This window comes from Oxyura jamaicensis, chromosome 2 (assembly GCF_011077185.1).
Source record: "Oxyura jamaicensis isolate SHBP4307 breed ruddy duck chromosome 2, BPBGC_Ojam_1.0, whole genome shotgun sequence".
Taxonomy (NCBI): domain Eukaryota; kingdom Metazoa; phylum Chordata; class Aves; order Anseriformes; family Anatidae; genus Oxyura; species Oxyura jamaicensis.
Genome location: NC_048894.1, coordinates 7,255,640 through 7,276,119, shown reverse-complemented (window position 1 = coordinate 7,276,119; position 20,480 = coordinate 7,255,640). Strand labels below are relative to the sequence as shown.

Genomic DNA, 20,480 nt, shown 5'->3' with positions numbered 1-20,480 from the left:
TCCGCCTCTCGCGGGCGGCCATCTTAGGTGAGGGCGGAGGGGCTGCCGCAGGGGCAGCTTCATGCCCCCGTGGGGTCCGTCCCAGAGCTTCGTCGCGTTGTCTCGGGCTCCAGAGAGGAGTGGGGGAGCTTGTCAGGGGCCAGGCATGGCAGCAGGGCTGTGGTTTTAGTTCAGGGCTTGATGCCGTGGTGATTTCTGAGGGGTGTTGTGCTTATCTCCCAGCTTTCTGAGGGGTGCCACTTCACCTCAGCAAGTACACGCTGACTGAATTCATCAGATTGAAAAGCTTCTTTCAAACATAGCCACAAAGTGGGGGAAGGAAGGAAGGGAAAGAAAGGGTTCGCCACCCCTCAGCAAGCATCACAGATGCTGCTGCCCTTCCAAGCAAGACTCGCCTCGTGGTGAACGTTTCAGTGATGGTGGGGTTTGCCCCCGGAAAAACACCACCATTTAACCAGTCAGTTGTAAAAAACACAAAGCTGGGTTTCTCTGGGTGCAGATGGCTGCGGCACAGCCCACAAATCCTCTCCGTTGGCCATGAGCAGGCCCAGAAGGCAGTAAATTCAGACACAGGTCCCAACGATGCTTGACAAAAAAAAAAAATAGGCTGCAACAAACATCACCTGCAAAGTTGTTGACACCCTATTTACATATATTATAATGTCTTCTCATACATGACTCAGCCATGGTCATACTGTGTGTGCACGCCAGAAATAGGCCCTGCAGATGCCCAGATGCCTTGACCCAAGCGTTCACCACAAGGACAAGTCTCTTAGCCAGGAGGGTGTTGCTTCCTACCACCCTGTTCCAGCCCCACATCGCTGCACAGAAGCTCGTACAGACACAGGTTGTATGTAAAACCATGAATGAAATGCATCCCCTGGTCCTCAGAAATGCCATCTTTGGTGCAATAGAAGTAGACTGTGCAGACGCCCTAGGGGGTTGTTCAGCCATTTGCGCAAACTGAGCGCACTCGCTTGAACATATTTGCTCACTCCAGTCCTCCAGTCCCCGTGGAAATTTTGGAAGATAACAGAGCGGAGTGGAAGCCAGCCCAATTTGTTTGTTGGAAGGGCTCCCTTATCAGTGTGTTGAAATAGCTAACAGGCAGGCTCTAGTAAGTAGACTCCGGGACTGGGGATTCAAGCTGGATGAAAGTCATCTGCCTCCTCTTCAGGACAGTCAAATCTGAACAGCACATAAAAGGCACTGCTTCGAGATCCAACAGATAAAAGAAAGAATATACTTTGTCTTCCCTGGCCAAAAGTTCCCCTCTCACATGCTGTTGCACAATATGCTATGCTCAGAGAATATGCACTCATATGCTATCTGGGCACATCTCTAAACTTTCTTACCATTTTCAACTTCACTTTTTTAATTTTTAATTTTTATTATTCTTTTAAAGAAGGTTCTCACTGTGATGGCTGAGGAGAAAGCCTAATCTGGAAAGAGAGGTATTGCCATGGCTCACATGCAGCCTGCATGTAGAAATTCAATTTGCAAACAGCTGCAGAGGTTTGAAACATTTGTGCCCTGCTGTTCTCTTCTCAAGCTGTTTATCGTGCTCCCTGGGGCATTGATTACTACCCCCTAGCTCTCCCAGCTGTTTGCTGGTGTGCTCCCTAACCCACTTCAAGCAAAACCAGCTGAGATAGTTCAAACAGTCTGAATAGATGCTATGAGCTAACTCAGTTGCTTGTGCCTGAAGTGGGTGAGGGAGCACTCAAACAAATTGCTTTGTTAGCAGAAGTGCGGGGAGGGGTAAAGCACAGTAACATCTTGAGCTGTTCCAGCTGGATCCAGAAGAGGACATCTGTCCATAGCCTAGGAAACAGAGACAAGTCCATGGAGAACCTGGAACAAAAACTGTGCCATAGAACTATGATAACATACATCAGCTAGTGATCTTACCCAGCAGCAATGACAAATGTGAGAACATTCATCTGTCCGGGTGATGCATTAGAGCTCAAATAGCTAATGACTATTTAAATGAAAATAATGGTAAGTAATTCCTCAGGAGGAAGGAGGAGACACCTGATCTATATAACTTACTGATTGATAGATTTTTTTCATCATCAGAAATACGTCATGGCTTCTTCTCAGAACACAGCCATTATTATTTGTAGTTTCATGTTTTTAGCCAACAGGGATCATTACGTCCTTCCACCTTTTGCACAAAATAGGCCAGAACAGTTTGTGCCAAGTTTAAGCTATACTGAAAGGGAAATAAGACATCCAAGAAACTTAAGTGGTCTCAGTTTGAATATCTGTAGAGACTACCATGAGTTACATGATTGAAGATCCTTTAGATCAGTTTGACTACACCCCTTTTCACCACAGCATCCAAATGCCTTTGAGGAACGTGTTAAGTGATGTGGCTAATATCTGCCATTCTTTCATTTCATTCTCAAAGGGAGAACTGCGTAGGCAGCAGATGGTTGTTTTTTATTTTAGGATTTTTTATTTTAAAGTGTTGATGCTACTCTATGTTTACAATAAAGAAGGTAATCTAAAGAAGTGGAAGGTGTTGAAGTTTTGATAACCCTTAACTCCTGTGAGATTAATTCAACAGCAACAGTGCAGCCCTCAAGAAACTTTTCAGATAACTGCAATAGCGATCCTGAGCTCAGCTATGAAAAGTCAGTGTGGAAGAGAAGAGTGGTTTTGATGCACTTGCACCAGCTTTGTGATATTAAGATGAACTCCACAATGTGTTCTAAATCATGCATCTTAAAAGCTGATAGTGTCATACCCAGATATATCACATTGCTATTTTGGAGAAGGGGTAATGGAAACCCAGGTTCAGTTACATATGCAATCTGCCAGGAGGAGACAGGGTTCCTAAACAAAATGCATGCAAAAGCTCAGAGTCCAGGGACACTGCCAAATTAATTAACAATTTAACTAATTGTGTTTGCCTACCCTCAAATAAACGAAGCTACAAATAAGATTTTCTTTGCTTACATAACCTCTCCCCCTGCTTGAGATCAGCTTAAGTCAGCTCTTCTTCACTGCTGATCTGATCTGTAAAAGCACTAGGCTAACGCAGTGGTACTGATAAGACCTAAGATCTAAAGGATGACACTGCTGGCACTTAAGTTCACATTGCCTGAACAGCTTTCCTTCAGGCTGTATGTTTGTGATGAATCCTATTTGAAGGGATAGTTGCATTGACCCCATCACTGCTTTTTTAGTGGAAACCTTCACAGAGGCCCCCCAAGAACTTTATCCTGCACCCCCCTGCTATGTCTGTAGTATCTTGAATCAAGTAATGTGATGGTGAGCGAGCACTATCAGCACATCCCAAAAGGTTCTGTTCTATCCAGCCATCATCCTTCATCCAAAATAAATTTCAGCTATGTATTTTTTAAAAGGCACTTCAAAATCTAAAACTTCAATCTCTAAATGAATGGCTGGTCAGCATTGTTCCTCTAGACCTCGATTTTGGGCAAGTAGCAGAGAACTGTTATCAGATCATATTCTGTGAATTGCTTTTGAGTCAGATAAACCACACCCTCTCATTTTGTTCCTCTGATCAGCCAAAAACTGTGCTTACATATTGGTCACAAATACATAATTGCAGTATGCACTTGTTTTTTTTTCTAACTAGCAAAAACGACAACAACATGAAAAAAGACTCACTTCAGAAGCTCAAAAAGTAACAGCACGAAAGACAGGTCTTTAATCCTCTGATCATCTCAGACATGAGGCCAGTTTAAGGGCAGCTGTTACGCAGTTGTCATCATACAATCACTAGGAAAGGTCACCAAGTAATGGTGTTCACACACTAGAAATCACAGAAGTATTACTCAATCACTGGGAAGTAAATTGCTGGAGAGTCTAAGCTTTTCCCTCAGCTGCAGCCAAAGAAAAAGGAGGAAAAAAAAGAAAAAAAAAAAAAAGAAAAAAACAGAAGCAAAGGAGGGAAAACCAAGGAGCAAAGACGGGTGAAGCAGCAAAGGGCTGGGGGGGTAACAGCAACACAGCACAAATTATTCTTACAAAGATGTATCTGTAGAGCATTCATTAATCCATTGTATATTCTTTATAGCTACATAGGCCTTTAGCAGCTACTTCTAAGATCATCTGTAATTTAAAGCACATGAATAGTCCCACTAAAAACAAAATTATCCATATCCCTAAACTTATCTACCATGTAAGTAACTAGAAATTGGGGCCTAAACAAGCTTTAATTTTTACCAGTTGACATTAATATGTTGTGGCAAAAAGCCACACGCTGCTTGTGTAAACAGAACAAAAAGTACTTGCTGTCTTTAAATTATATTGGGGTCTTCTGTTATGACAAGTTAAAAGAGAGTCCATGGTTTGGTTGAGGGGGGACAGAGTTGTACATCTTTTGTAGAACAGGTGACTTATGTCTGAGTATCTTTTCCAATGGCTGCAGGATCCAATTAACTGCCCAGTAGGCATCAGGGGGAACATTGCCATTTCTAGCACCAGCCTTCTCAGAAGAGGTTTTTGTTCCCCAGGTAGAATTTTTCTGTTCTTCCCAGGTTTCTAGTACATCTTCTGTTCCTTCTTTTTTTCATGCTAGGGTTGAACAGAATCGGAACCCAATATTCCCATTGAGATTACATTCCCAGCCATGGCTTTACCAACCGCTTCCTACCTTCCTCTTTGTATAAACCACTCTAGATTTACTACTGGTGTATTTTCTTAAACCATGCACAGTGATTTCCTTGCTCTCTTTCCCGAATGGCTACTGTTAATTTAGATCTACTCAGAAACATTTTGGATTCTATCTAATCTATTTTCTATTTATACCACATTCATCACCATGGTAGCTGAATGCCTTAGAAAGTCTCTTTGAGGTAGAGGCTACGCAAAGCTTATTTTAAACCACTTATTTCTTTGCCTTTAAAATTGAGTTCTAACAACTTCAGTTTACCCCAGCTGAGAAATTGCCCTTCTGCTCTTTGCAAGTAACAGTCTGAAACATGAAACCAGTCCAGCATGACCTGGGACCCAGTTTTAGCTGGGAATATCAACCACAGTAACTCTGGCAACTGTTTTAATAACACCCTTTTATTTAGTTAGTTTTCTTACTCTAAGGGAAATGTTAAGCTACAACATTCATAATTAATGAAAGCAGTAGTTCATCAAACTCAAGCAAAGCAAGGAGACGTTGAGTAAGTTCTTGTGTTCACTTTCACATCTTTTCATGTCTACCTTGAAATCTGGTTATTAACTATATGGTAAAATTGAATATATATGTGAATATGTATAAACACAGTATGTATGATAAAACTGCATTACATGCTTTTAGAAACTAATACAACATTTTGTTCCATATACTCAACTTACTTTATGATGCTGCATCGTGGAGCTTGCCAAATATCACACCTCTATCTTTAGAAATAATACACCAGAAGCTATGGTTTTACGCCAGGGGATTTTACACCAGCACTTCTGAAGAAACTTGGAAAACAAGAGAAGGTCTAGCCAGTACCCAGGGAAGGTATGAACTACTCTATTCATCCTTATCTTCCTAAACAATGCCAGTGATACACTTACAAATTGCAAATTTTAGGGGAAAAAAGAAGACTGCCCATATTGAACTTGGGAATAGAGTAAAGTCAGCTGTATCTTTCTAGTTCCTATATTAATGGTAGTGTTCACCTCCAAATTCCATCTTTGAGTTTTCAGTTTGGTATTCTTGGGAAAAAAGCTTCTATCATCTCTCTGATAATTGCAGATAATCCTTATCTGCTAGACAACAGATGCATTACAGCCAGTTCCCAAAATGGCAACTCTGCCTAGATGGACACACACGCTAAAAAGATGGATTCAAACTCCCCCAGCGGTACACCAGGATGCAAACAATATCCCAGCTCCACGCTGTATAAAACCTCCCCCACTGGGAGAAGTGCATCATTCAAAAGCAACTACACAAATATGTGCAAAACTTCCTGAGAGTTCCCACCCTTAAAATTGCCGGCAGGTCCAACTAACCCACGATTACATTGGCTTGGAAACTGCCAATCTCGTCTCCTGTGCACTGAATAGAATGTTTCCTCTTCTTGCTGAGTCATTACAATATCAATCAAATGTAGTTTTTTTCATGTAGTTTTTATCAAATCTCAAATATGTTCATGTTTCGTGGCTTGGTGAGTTTCCCACAACGTGCTGCTCACAAAGCATAGATCTGTGTGTCACAGCAATGCCGTATGAGACCTCATCTGAGGCCCTGAAGAGCTGTTGGTAATACAGAACCAATTTCTTCATAAAGACCATGAAGCAAACAAGAGATCGCAATGGTCTGATGAGAGCCAGTCTTGACATCCTCCAGCCCAGCCTACCTCCGCAGACATGTCAGTTAGACTAGTTTGGACAGGCAAATTGGTTTGTTGTTTGCCTTTTTTTTTTTTTTTTTAATACATCAAATGAGTCAACACATCAACAAAGCAGCAACATATTTTTCCAGTTACTAAATGCATTTGTTACTCAGCCAAACCAGAGATATCAAGGAGCTTCTCTGTGGAGACAAAGTCTTTGGTTCACCGAGTCACCACAAGAACCCTCATGTACAACACAAACATCATTTTGATCTGATCAGGCTTTACAAAAATATTTATTATAGCTATATATAGCTGTCCAAAATCATGAAGATCCAAGATGCACATGACGGGACCTACCCAAGAGGCACCTTTAAAAGCAGCACACCATTCCTCGTCTCCTAACCCCCTGTTGCTTTTATCAAATATTTTTCCAAGTCTGCGTTTAACTTTCCCAAGCAGCAGAACGGTTTTTTGTTGTTGTTGTTGTTGTTTTTTGTTTGTTTGTTTTGTTTTAAAAAAAGGCTTTTTGGGAAAATCTTGTGAATATTTCAGGTTGCAACAAGTCACGCACCAGAAGGGCTCTGAGGCTGGTACTGGCCACACAGTGCTTTGAGGTGGAAGCCCAGCCTTCCACAGAGGCCAGGGGCTAATTCTCTTCAGTGACATGAAAACAACAGCACTTTTTTTTTTTTTTTTTTTTTTTTCCAACAGAGGAATGAGTTATTTCCTCCAACAAAGGCCCTTCCACAAAAAGGTTCACAAAAACTGGAGCTGGACCTTACTTGTACCTTAGGCAAATAAATTCTGGGGAGTAGTTGCTGACGAAAGCTGATGAAGAATCCTAAAAATCTGTAGTTGGACTACCTCAGAGCATGTACTTTTCCATTTAGCAGTAAAAATGCTGATTAAGGGGTGTTGTTTTTTTTACTTGCAGTTCACAGGTCCAACATCCAACAGCTGCCACCTACTGCAGAGCACTCAGATCTGTGGTAGTTCTGTTGACAACTGTCCATTGATTTACCCTTTTTTGCTTTTTTACCTCAAACACCATAAAGTTTTGTACCCACCTTATTTTCCTAAGTTATACAAGCCAAGTCACCACCAAAACTTAATATGTGTCTACATGAGATATCAAAGGAAACCCATCTTCCCAAACTAGTGTTTTCATCTCCTGCTATATGGAAAAACCTAATTTTCTTAAATACTCTCTACTCTCACCTCCCATATCTCCACTAATGCTTCCATGCATTCAGCTCCCGTTTTTTTCTTGGGTTGCTATACACATCAACTAACAGACAAACTAGGACGTTTCCATAAATGACAGAATTTTGGTAATGAATTATGAAATGCTTTGGTACTATTGCTGTATAAAGCCCAAACCCCATGTTTCGGGTCTCCTTCAGCATTTGTGAAAACAAAAGACTTTCAAATCCACGGACCCACAGACCCTGTTTTCACACAATGCCTTCACATACACCACAGAACAACAGGTCTGTTCTGCACCTGGGAAAAAAAAATGCAGCACCTGTAAACATTTGCAAACTGTTCCTGTCCTGCGTATCTCAGCTATGGGCAGCAGCATCAACACAGCAGCATGGATCGGGCTGTGGGTGATTAACCAAGTGGGTGGCACTTCCTGTGATCTCTTCACTCTGCTTGTTGCCCAAGCAAAGCAGATCAAAGCCAAATCAAACGTATTCTGTGCTACGAACAGACCCCTAGCAGAGGTAGACAAGCGTGGCCACTCCACTGCTGGGTGAGTCCTTGCATACCAAACCTCCCCCTGCCTAAAATCCCACTCTGACAAATGTCAAGGCTTGTAGCAATTTTGCGGAGTAGCTAAGGAAGAAGCACTTCTCTGGAACTTGTGTGGGTGCTGCGACTTGCTTCAGTTATGTTTTGTTTTTGTTTTTTTTTCTTCCTTCATAAATTTAGCTATCATTACAGTAGCTGAGACTATCACATGATGGAGTTGAAAACAAGAAAGGCTATCAGTAGATGCAAGCAATGAGGTGAAGATGCAGTACTAATAATCTCAAATTCTGACAACTAGAAAGTGGATATCACACACAGACAAAATAAGCAGATGCAATCAAGCAGCTGTACCCTGTACAATAGAGCAAGCCTTCCATCTTATCTACTTGTTGCAGACCCACTATTACTTTTCCACTCAACCAGACATTATAGCTCTCTCAGGAAAGATATGGAATTGGCACCAAAAAAAATAGGAAAGAAAAATGTTCTTAACGCTTTGAAAAATGTATCTGCTTCACAGCTTTACAGATGAAACATGAGATTGATGTAACTCGGGAGCTCAGTGTTACAGAGGGTGGGGCAATAGTTTAAAGATTATCCAGCAGTCACAATCTGCCCAGCACACAACAGAAACACAGCCACTGCCTCATCACTTCGTAAATCCTCACTTTCTAAAGACAAAGTTGGGGCTGATCTCTGTGCATCACACCCCTCCTTTCCCTGCCCCCAGCCATTCTTCCTGGAATGAAAAAAAAAAAAAAAAAAAAAAAAAAAAAAACATAACACAAAGGATTTGCTCCATATTGTATTGTACTTCTTCAGCACAATTCAATTTGGGAAAAAAAAAAAAAAAAAAAAAGGCCTAATTTAATAGCCAGAAGGCCAGATCCTCCACACCTACATCATCGGCAAAACCCATCTTTGTATATCTGAGTGAGTCTTACACAGGCACTCACTGCAGAACACACATGGAGAAGATAATAATCTTTTGTATCATAACTGAGGAGGGTTTTGTAGCATCCTCCTAAGATATGAAAGACCCAGATTCCTCTTTGCCACTGCTCCCAAGTCTCAGCAAGACCTTCCAGTCATCAGAACACAGGTGCTCAGCCCCCATCCCATACATCACCTACTTCAGCTGGAGCACTGAGCTGCTAAGAAGACAGCATTTCATGGGCCAGTGAGAAAATAAGCATGAATCTGACTCCTTACTCATCAACAGAAGGCAGGAAGCTGATTCTCACTCCAGGACTACTTGCATTTTTCAGTACTCCTGGCCTGTAAGGGACAGAGACACCCACCGGGCAGTCCCAATCAAGCACCTGGTCCCAGGTACATCTTCATCCATCACTTCCCCTTCGGTAGCACAAGTGTTTCTCCCTCAGACCTCCTCATCTCGTGGGCTCATTACAGACAGAAGGAAAGGTATTGCCTCAGGCACTCAGAAATGCCCTCTCAGCTGTCCTCACTGACTACTTGGAGACTCCCAGCACTTTGCTCAGCTGCTTGGGGTCACCACCCAATGGCCAGGACTTGGTCAGTAAGCATTTTTTCACCCTGCAGCAGCAGGGTATGCTCCAGTGTGACCCTTGGTCGTGTTTTACAAAGCACTCGTGCGACCTCAGATCTTCAGAGTAACTTTAGAGGTACCTCACTGAAAGTGCTCTGTGTAGCCTCCAGTTATTTTTTCAGGCCTAGAAGTATGTAACACTGAAAAATAAAAGAAACATATTTAAATATTGATATACACATAAATGTAGTGATAATATTTAATGCTACAATTAAAGTTTTTGAGCACAATTAAGGTACTCCTGAACCAAGGAGACATTTCCCTTTACATAGATGTTTCTCTAATAGTCTCTTGGTTTCTCTTAGCAGTGCTTTTGAACAGTTCCTCTTTTTGGAGGTAACAAGGTTCAAACCACGCAGGGCTTCACTAGTTTAAACCTGTTACTTTAAATTGAACTATATGCCAAACAGACAAGGATCTAAAAGATCTTGACAGGGCACTTTGTTCTAATTCCCCCTTCAACTCGCATCCCAGCCCCCAGAATTAAGGAGCCCAGCACTAAAGGCCGTGAGTTGATTTCCTCTCCAAGCAACCTGCAATGGGGCAGCCTTGTCTCCATGCAGGTGGCAGGAAGAAGTAATCACAAGAAGGAAATCCCACCATAGCCCAGGGAGCATTATTTTCAGTGGCTCCATGTACTTAAGGAGTCCCTGCTCCATTCCTCCCTGTGCCCCCAGCCGATAGACCGGGCCAGGGAGCTGAGCTGGCTAGCCCCCCATCCCTTCTTTTTGAGCCAGGCTTGTTTTCAGCCAGATCATCTCTCCCATTGCACTTCACCACATGTCCAAATGCTTGTGCCAGGGTAGCAGAAGGAGGATGAAGGGAGCAGGAAGGAGTGGCTGGCCGGAGGAAGAGGTGAGGGAGCAGAAGAGATGGTTTCAACAGGCCTGAGGCCCTAAAAAAATTAATGCCTCACCAGGATCGGGTAGTTTTAGGGTTCCCCTGCAAGGATGGTTCTTCCTCTGCCCTATCCCAGCACTGTTTCACTTTATAAAGCTTTCTCTGCTGGTGCATGTCTAATTCACTGCAGTGAGGATCTACGACAGAGCTACACGCACTGGTTTCCAGCAGGAGCATGGCCTGCTAACAGAAGGAGGGTTTCTGGCATACCCTGCCAACGTCTCCTCCAGTGTGTTAGCCTTTGGGCCTTTGTATGTCTCTGACTTTATCTTAGGGCACTAAACAGCTTCTCACCTAAAGCAACACTGAAGGCAGGCGTCCTGTTGCCTGCAGATTTCACACAGCCTCCAGCACAATCAGAGAACCTGCGAGCTACTCGGATATATTTAGAATCTCACATTGTCATTACTTTCATCCTACAAAAAGGAAGGGAAAAAAAATAGAAGCAGATGATAAATGCACAGCTGGAGAATGTCAGCAGTCACCTCGGCACTGACTGAGCCTGATGCACCTGTTGTTTAACTGAAAAAGAGTGGATAACCCAGAGAAAAAGAATATAAAAATTTATCTCTCTTGCTGTGGTCAACATACGGCTGCTACTGTGAAGACAGCAATATTACAGTCCACCAGCCACCATTTTCTGGGCCAGATCCTGAGGATTTGCTGCCACTGAGGAACCAGTATGCTAGTGGAAAGGACACCAGCATAAACTGCATGTAATAAAATAGCTGTACATCCACAGAGCGCATGGCTGCTACCTGGCTTGAAATGCCCCACAGGCAAGGCACAGAAAGACAACGTGCTATGAGGACATGAGAGATGGGCCATAAAAAGTGATAAAAAGATGTAAGACAGCAGCGGCACAGGAGTACATCCAGCCATACAAAGGTCAACGCATAGTCATGTGTAAGCAGAGATGCTCATAATTAATGATTTAAATCACATTTGTTGGCTAATTACCTTGGATTGTGAAATGTGATATTTTTTCCAAGACAGGGTCCCAAGAGAAAGAGGAAAATATCAAAGATGCAGATCAAGTTGGAACTCTGCTTCCACAATTGATCAAACTTATCAGGAATGCTTCCTTTTCATTCTCCGGGCCACTGATTTATGTCTGCATTAAAACATTTGCAAAACTGCTTGCAAGGAAAGCAAGCTGACCTATCTGTGTTGCCTTTCACTATTCCTGAGACTCCTCATTTACCCACCTTTGTTTAAATCCTCAGAGGCACTTTGTTTCTCGAGAAGTTGGAGAACACTTGCTTATAAACACTTTTAATTATAATTAGGGGTAAAATTACCCAGATCATACTATTTTTTTACCTCTATGCTATCTTTCAATTTAATTTTGAGGGTCGAGGCTTCACTAGCGAAGATTTCTGCTTGTCAGGGCTTTGTTTGCCAAAAGCAAGAGGTAAAGGGGAATGGAGGGAAAGAGTCTGGATATTTTTTTAGTTCCTTTTTAAAGTAACTATTAGATTGACCTTGGAAGGAAAGAAAATATGACAGTCCACTGATGACTCCAGATAACGGGGTGAAAAGAGCAATTCTTCCCCTTGACTCTGACTGTCTAAATAATTCAAACTTAATGATGTTATCCTTAAATTCAGATCTTTTTTCACCAATTTCAGTGATGTTATGCTCAGTTAGAAGTTAGGATGTTAATCTTAGCTTGATGCCTGCAGCAACAGAAAGATTTGCTGGCAACTGCAATGGTCTCTCAGAAACCCAGTGACCTTCGTTAATGGTCGTAATGCATCAGACACCTTGCTCTTGATGCAGAGGATCCTTGTAATTATTTTTATTATGTCTGGTAACTTGTGAAATGCCATAAGGACATGGAGAGGCTCCCAGAAATCTATGGTGACAGCTCCCACAAGTCTGCCACACCTTCCCAACTCACTATGTTGTCTTACACCATCTTCTTTGTTATTGACCATCTGTTCAATAAATCCACGCTGGTGCTTGCGTGCGTATCTTCGGGAGGCATTGTAACACATCTCTTGCTGCAGATACTACCTTGGGCAAAATCACCCTTGTTGAAACTCTTATGGCGTCAGAGGATTTATACAAAAAATATTTTAGCCTACTGCAATTCCTTCACAAATCAAAGGGTAGAAACTGCCCTGCTTTGGGCCAGGCACAAATAACACTTTGGATCACCTCCGGATGGCCTAGCAACAGGGTATTTTCTTCTGCACACTTCATTTTGTGCTTCAGAATTGTAAGCTTTGTTTTTGAGACAGTAAATTTCACAGAGGAGAAATCAACCTTTTGAGATTAAACAGTGCTTCGAGGTCTCCCTGCAACTGGCTCTGTAGTCACTTCTGGCCAAACTAAATACAGGCTGCCAGCATGAGACAGTCCTGCCCTCCCTCACCTCTGGCTTCATGTTCCCATCTCCACATCAGGGAGCTGAGCAGCTGAAAACAAAGGCACACTGCTTCCCCTCGCCTCCATCAGCTCCCATCTGGCTCACAGGGCTGAGCTGGTTCACCCTCAACCGCCAGGACAGCAGAAAGGAGGCAGCAAGAACCAGGAGCCCAGAGGGTAACATCTTGCAGCAGCAGCAGCAGCAGCAGCAGCAGCTTGAATTTATGCCATTTTGAAGCATAAGGCAATTGCAGCCCAAGTTTCCATACTGAAAATCTTAAATTACTTAGATTTGTTTTAGTGAGGTGCTTCATTTTCAGAGTTAATGTTTAAATACAACCTTATTCACTGCTGTGATGCTAATTAAAAACTATGGTAGTGGAAGAGGACCATGTTTTTTTTGATCGACATTATCTGAGATAGCATTTCAGAAAAACCCATTTCCAGAGAGAGTTTTGTAATATACTTTTTTTTTTTTTTTAATCCAGAAACTACCATTACCAGATCTCAGTTCTAACCTTTTTTCAAACTTTTTTTTTTTCAAAATTAGAGAAATGCTATTTATCACAAAGTGACTTTTTTCACTAGTGTAACGATGCAGTGAAATCAAAATACAGAACAACATTCTCAAGCGACACGAATATTTTGTTCTACCCTAATGTAATATAACCGTAGATGGCTATTCACTTTTACATACACTAGGAAGAGGTTTCCATCCTAGGGGAGTCTCAAAATTTCAAAACCAAAAGAGCAAAGTCTTGTACGATAATCCTCCAGTGAGCCAACATGAACAGTTTTTAAATGTTTCATTTCAGCTGTGCCCTACCCCATTCAAATGTTTCAGCATAGCTAACTTCAAAAGCTATAAAAAGATAAAATTGTTCAGTGAGCCAATTTTCCCATTGAAATCTCTAACTGATGATGTCTCCAAAACTTCCAAAAAACCTCCCCCTGCAGTTATGAAGATGAGAATCCCTTCCAACCCCTTCTCATTCCATCACAAGACAGTCCGTAAGAACTTTTTGTTTACCGCCAGCCTGCAATCCCTGATAGAAAAACTACCGATCAGTGAACTCGACTGACTCTCGTCTATACCACTCCTATGACCATCTTTCATCATCATGACTGAACCACACGCGTGCCAGATGAACGTGGACAGAGCAGGCTCTCCTTGCAGCACTCCACACGTGCATTACCTCACAAGAGTTACTGCAAGTTGCCTTACACAAGAGAATCCCTGAGGCTAATGAAACCTATGTCATAGCTGATGCAGCTTCCCATAGCTCCAGAAGGCAGAACAGCAATAATACAAAACCAGTGCAAGGCCATCTTTGACATACACCTATTGTCACAGATGTCCAATTGGGACAGATGCAAGAAACTTCTAAACAAGACAAACCTAACAGGTCTGAGGAGGTCACAAGAAAACTCACTCCATAGAATCATTAAGGTTGGAAAAGACCTCTTAAGATCGTCAAGTCCAACCGTTAACTTACCACTGCCAAGTTTACCACTAAACCACATCCTTAAGCACCACATCTGCATGTCTTTTACCTCCAAGGATGGTGACTCAACGACTTTCCTGGGCAGTCTGTTCCAATACCTCACAACCCTTTCAGTGAAGAAATGTCTTCTAATATCCAACCTAAACCTCCCCTGGTGCAACTTGAGGCCATTTCCTCTTGTCCTGTCACTCATTGCTTGGGAAAAGAGACCAACCCCCACCCCAATTCAACCTTGAGGTACTTGTAGAGTACTTGTGACACATGTGACTCTTCTAGCTGCTGTGTGGAAACAAGGATTACAGAATCAGAGAAACACTGCAAGAAGCTCCTGAAGGCCATCTGAACCAACCTCCCACTCAAGTATAGACTCTCACAAACTCTAAATCAAGTCAGTAATAGCTTCATCTGGCTGATGCTGGAAAATCTCCAAGGATCGAGATTGCTGTGCTCTCTTCCTACTTCAGAAATGTTGCTAACATCCAGCTTGCAAGATGAAAACTCTGGCTTTTACCCTCAAATTTGCCACAATTTCCAGTTATATCAGTAAGGTCCCAGTCCGTAGTGCTGCATAGCTATTCTACTCCAGATATGAAGCTTCACACACCTTACAAAATTTCATAAGGTCCGATCCAAACGTTTTTTTGGCACCTCTGGACAGACGCTGTTCAGTGTGCATGTCATTTCCCCTAATTTAGCATCACACACAGGTTTTCTGAGGCTCCATTCTCACCAATCACGATGAAAATACTAGTATCAGCCCCAGTATCAACCCTGGGGTACACAACTACTTACCAGCCACCAGCTGGGCATCAGCTAATGATGACTGTTCATCAAGTCTTGAGGTCCAGGCAATTTTCAACCAACGTAACACTCTGCTCATCCAACCCTTACTTCCTCAGCTTCCAGATAAGAATGCTATGTTGTCAAAAACCTTACTGCGGATGAGCTGTATTACATTCATCACTTCCCCCTCATCTTCATAGCTAGCTATTTCACCATAAAAAAGCAACCAGGTTGGTCAAGCATGACTTACCATTGGTAAATAAATCCATGTTCACTCTTCCTTGTCATCACTTTTCCATGTCTTTCATTGTCATTGCCTTCTTGTCACCTATGTATTTAGATATGGATTCTGAGAAGATGTGCTCCATGAAAAGCACATTGAGCTTCATTTGCAGTGGCAAAGCCAACATCTTATAACATCTAAATTTGTTCCACAAACATTCAGATATTGGGGTTTGTCTGCATTGCAAGCACAGCAGTGTAGGTATACTCAGGTTAGCTCAGACCCTAAAAATAGAGCACAGGAGCACAGACCATAGCTTTATTGACCAAGCTCATGCCAGGGCTTGTGGCCATGGTGCAGTAAGACTGCCATTAATAAGTCTGTCATCCTACCAAAGACAGCTAGTCACAGCGGTAGATACACCCCAGTTCTTTCTAATAGATTTATTTCACGGATGATTCAGATGAAGTTGTAGGTGTCTCCTGGGTAAGTTCACTAGCAAGCCCCACTTTCAAGACTACAGCCAGCAAACGAGGCATTCCCTGAATATGGTCTGGAGTGTCATTACCGAGGTGAAAGTGTGGTCTAGCTTAAACAAAGGTTTATAGCCTTCTATAAAAACATAACTTTTTCAATTACTACTAGTAACAGATCTGACAGCTGTTGTCTCTCTGCTTATATTTTATGCTTCCTAATTCTAACATGAGATGGCACTTCACTTCCCAATATCCAATTGACATTCTTTTGATGTATCTTTTGGGCTGGTGCCTAAGCACATTTGAAAATAGTTTAGTGCTCAATTTAAGGCTGAATATATTCCCAGAATTCCGTTAGCAATCAATTATTTATTACTTACAAGTGTTAAGATCAAAAAGAAAAGAAATAGATGTATATTTCACGCTGACAGGAGGTCCATCGGGATTACAGAAAACAGAAACTTTAATGCTAAATTTGTGTAAAAAGGGTAAAATGGGGATTCCCTAGCCAGTTCTCAAAAAAAAAAAAAAAAAAAAAAAAAAAAAAAAAAACTGGATTATTCAGTTATTCTTCCTGGGCTTTATCTCATGGTTTCATGGTTAGCAATGCACATTTGAACTGCACCATTAGGTCTCTGCACCACAGGGGCAAGGTCTGGTCCACTTCTGTTAAGGAATATCAGTCAGCTTAGGCTCCATGTCAAATGTCAACTACCTGGATGCATCTTTTAGCAGCATACCCAGTGCAGCATAGATAGCTAATTAATTAACATGCTAATTAATTCCTATCAATAAGCCTAGGATTTGCATTATTTTTCAACAAGATCATGCTGGCTGTATGGCTTCTCTGTCACATCTGTAAAACCTGGGGGTTGTAAGGGCATCAACAGTCAAATAAAGGGGAACTTGCAAGAGCAGAATTTAGAAAGATCATCCATACTTCATTGAACAGCTTTGTAGAAGCCTGAGAACCTTTTCAAAAGCACATCTGACTGGGGCAAAACTTGCATTATTCCTGTCTATGGGGTTTGAGCAGCAATGGGGCTTCACAATGACCTCTCCCTCAGCGGGTCAGAGCTGGAGTACTCAGAACGAAACTGTCTGTAGCCACCTCTGAATATGACATTCCCTCTATAAATTGCCTGCTGTAAGTTTTATATTTACTTATTGCTAACCTTAAACTGGGTCCCAGAATTGGCTCCAATTAAAGACAGTTTTTGTTCCCTCAGCAGGACAGTGGTACAAAACCAGTCCTTATCTATGTGGTTAACTGCTGCGTGAGGCGTTATCTGGCAGTTTCACAATGAACCAGCACAGAATTATTCAAACAGGACGGAAGCAGCAGCAGGAAAAGAACAACCTGGTGCAAATAAACAAAGAGGAATTCAAACTCAGGAATACAAGCTGATAAAAGGCAATCTCCAGAAATAAGAAGTCTACTCATAAGCGTATGTGAATGGCTACACAGACCAAGTGTATTCACCATGTAGCAATGCAAGCTAAAATGTAAAGCGAAATACCCAGCAACCAGCTCTGAAACTTTAACATGGATGCCAGAATTTAGTAATGACTTGGGCTGGTTTTTCATGGCGAGCAGTCGATCAACTAATGGACTAAATTCTTTTTTTTTCTTTTTCCTTTTTTTTTTTTTTTTTTTTCTTCCAGGTTATACAAAAAATCTATCACCTTCTCTGAGGTCACTGAAATTATAACACCCTTGTAATTTAACCTGTTTATTTGTCAAGTAAACAGATAAATTATACTACCATAAAACGGAGATGCATCTAAAGAAAGTGGCAGCTCTCCAGGTAAAAAGAATCAGCCATCTGCTCTAAGAAAATCTAATAAAGCCCAGTGACAGATCACTTCAGTTATTGAGAGAAACTTGGAACAGTGGGGCAGAAATCAGCCGTGTGAAACTGGAGGAGTCGCACAACAGACAGGTTGCACATAATCTGAAAGGCAGTTCATCATTTGCTTTGCCACCTGCAGATTCAACGTGTACCTTAAGTCACAACTTTCAAAATTGCTATTATTATTATTAATCCTGGCTGAGACATACAACTTTGAGAACGTCTTTAGTTCATAAACCTTAAGTCACAACTTTCAAAATTGTTATCATTAATCCTGGCTGAGACTTACAACTCTGAGAACATCTTCAGTTATAAACCTTTGGGGTTTTGAGCATTACTAGACAAAGGAGTAGATAAGACAGACGGAGCAAATGAGACCTATTTTGTCTTTTGGAGTGATTTTTCTGCTTAATGAATTTTCAGATAGCCAATTTGTCACGTTTGGAGCAAAGGTATTTAAGAGTCTGGAGGTTAATTAGAAAAACAACAGCTGACTTTACTGAAAGAGTTTAATTCAACTATATGAACAGAGACAAACTGTTTTCAACCTAGAAGATCTGTTTGGAGCTGGTTTGTGCTGGAATGTCACCCACACAAATCTTGCAAGAGAACATTAAGTGACAATACACTGAAAATGAAGAAGCTCATGTTGGAACAAAATCTCTGTGGCTGAAAAAAAAAAATCGCTTACAGGAGGAAACATTTAAATTCCAGTTTCTAATTTAGCTATTACCTAATTAAATATAAAAGTAGCTTGAAGTATTTTAACCTTTTTTGCAAACATCCTCACACAAACCAAATTTCTTGTCACCACATTGGTTTTTTTCATGCTTTTCTCTTTTGTTTAGCTCTTACCTCAGGCCCTGTTCCAGGACAGGGTGTTAAATCTTTAAGCTGGCTCTGTGTTGTAAACCAACTGGCGATTTAAGGTTAGGACTTTGTGTCCTAAAAAAAATGTTAATATTTGTATAAACAGTAGACTCAGGTCTCTACAGCCCCAGGGCACCTGTGCAAGTCCTTCCTTCCCCAGAGCCCAACCCAGTTTCCTTCTGTTGGCTGAAATTAGCAATGATGAACACATAAATGAGCAAATACCCACACCCCTCCAAAACAAAACAAAACAAAACAAAACAAAACAAAATTTACTTAGGGCTGCAACTCCTCTTTAAATATCTTCCTCTCTAGCACTGTCATTTTCTCTCCCTACAGTGAATGTCTTAGACACGTGCAATGGAAAACACCATCTCTCACAATGGAAGACGTTCAAAATCTAGACTGGGAAAGAGGAATTTTCTCCACAATATACACTTTATACAGACAGCAATGCATACCCCTAGAGTCTGATCTTTCTGCTATTAGAAAAGTCATGTCTCTTGCTACTGAATCACTACATAAACAGTGCCTGTGGCTCAAGGGGCACCCTCAGGCTCCCCACATGCCAAACAAAGGAAGACTAATTTTCTGCCTGTAGAAACAGGAGTGCTGGGGCATAGAATCCCTGGATACTACAATCCACTTAAACCTACACTGCATTAAGGAGGATTCTGCATTAAGGAGGACTCTGCTATTTAGGAGAGAAACAGAGTAAGGAGCAGGTAGGATCCTGTACTCCTGGTGCTCACTATCACTCAAGAATGCTGCAGAGAAATAAGAAAGAATGGAAATAGAACCAAAAAAAAAAAAAAAAAAGGGGGAGAGGGGAAAATCCTGGATCTGCTGAGGCCAATGGTAAAGAGATTTCTTGCTTACCTATGTTACCTATGTTTTCCTCTAAAGGAGCAACATAAATGCAGAGATTTACTCTGCACATAGAAAAAAAAATGTTAATGGATGAGAAATACATATACAGTTTTGAAAAAAAATATAAAAATATTGAATTTGGTAAGATGCCAGTGACGTTGACTGCTGAAGTGCATGGAGCAGAAGTTTAGGTATACAAAGATCTATGTAAGGCTTGGGGTTAAAGGCTGAAGTGTGTGTCTTTGCCAAAACCTAGCTTTCTTATCTGCAGAGAAAAGAAGTACTCATACTGACATATAAATGTAAAAAGCACAAATGTGATTCTTTATTAAGGCAGAGTGCTGTCAAAGTAAGCATCAATTTTCTAACTTCATAATGCCAGCCACACTGTATTAAGCAAATGAATGCAAAGGTAACATATGAGAGGTGGTTACAGCAATCTGTCTATCAAGATGACCGCTGTGTTTGATTTACATATTTCTAAGTGTTATGTACTAAATATATCAAGCCATTAAAATATCCATTTTTTTTTACTGTTCTGGTGAATTCAATGCTTTTACCCTCTCTGGAATCTTTGTCACTTGATCTCCATTCAACTGTGACACTTCATCTTGCATTAGATTGTAATACCAAAAGCCCATGCAGGAGAAGAGTTCCCATAGGACCCTACTGGGATACAGACAGTGATAAGTGACGAGGTAGGAGGGGGTTTCAGTCAACTGGCATTTATGTGTACTATGTATTTTATGTTTCCAAATTCAAACATCAATCACTTTTTAAAATTAGTGCAACAGCTTTAATTAGGGGAGAACAGCAACAAAGAAGCTATAATTAAAAAAAAAAAAAAAAGTGGTTGATGCAATGAGTAGTGTCTTTGTCATAATTCACGAGTCCACTCTACTGTTGGGTTAGGTTCAATCATCAGTCAGCTTCAAGGGCAATCACTTCTAATTAACAGGCCTTTTGAACTCTTCCAGGGAATATGGTTCAGACCTCTAAGGCA

At 41.4% G+C, this 20,480-nt stretch overlaps 1 long non-coding RNA gene across 1 annotated transcript; it reads left to right on the top strand.

Moving 5' to 3' along the window:
• Positions 1–7,909: 7,909 nt before the first annotated feature.
• On the top strand, positions 7,910–19,558 carry LOC118162206. The gene is made up of 2 exons (XR_004748336.1): positions 7,910–8,055; positions 17,550–19,558. It is a non-coding gene; the product is annotated as an uncharacterized LOC118162206 (long non-coding RNA).
• Positions 19,559–20,480: the final 922 nt, after the last annotated feature.